Source organism: Mastomys coucha, chromosome X (genome assembly GCF_008632895.1).
Source record: "Mastomys coucha isolate ucsf_1 chromosome X, UCSF_Mcou_1, whole genome shotgun sequence".
Classification (NCBI taxonomy): domain Eukaryota; kingdom Metazoa; phylum Chordata; class Mammalia; order Rodentia; family Muridae; genus Mastomys; species Mastomys coucha.
In genome coordinates this window covers 136,682,693-136,683,201 of record NC_045030.1, presented here as the reverse complement: position 1 = coordinate 136,683,201, position 509 = coordinate 136,682,693, and the positions used below count along the sequence as shown (strand labels likewise).

At 43.0% G+C, this 509-nt stretch overlaps 1 protein-coding gene across 1 annotated transcript in view; it reads left to right on the top strand.

The window, feature by feature from the left end:
• The window catches only part of Capn6 (calpain 6), a 26,236-nt gene that overhangs the window by 4,523 nt on the left and 21,204 nt on the right, over window positions 1-509 (top strand). The gene's annotated exons all lie outside the window — the stretch shown is intronic.

The following is a 509-nucleotide window of genomic DNA, read 5'->3' as shown; positions in this document are numbered from 1 at the left end:
AGCCAGTTCTCTCCTTCTACCATGTGGTTCTTGGGGAATTGAATTCAGGTCATCTGCTTGGCTACTGTGCCTTTCCCGGATGAGCCATCTCAGGAGACCTATTTTGTTGTCTTTAAAATCAAACCTAGATCAAGTGACTATACGTGTGTGGGTTCATTTCTGGGTTTTCAATTCTATTCCGTTGATCTACCTGCCTGTCAGTGTACCAATATCGTGTAGTTTTTATCACAATTGCTCTGTAGTACAGCTTAAGGTCCGGGATGGTGATTCTTCCAGAGGTTCTTTTATTGTTGAGAATAGTTTTTCCTATCCTGGGTTTTTTGTTATTCGAGATCAATTTGCAAATTGCTCTTTCCAAGTCTGTGAAGAACTGAGCTAGAGAAAGGACACAAGGAGCTGAAGGGTTTGTAGCCCCTTAGGACTAACAACAATATGAAGTAACTAGTACCCTCAGAGCTCCCAGGGACTCAACCCCCAACCAAAGAGTACACATGGTGGGACTAATGGCT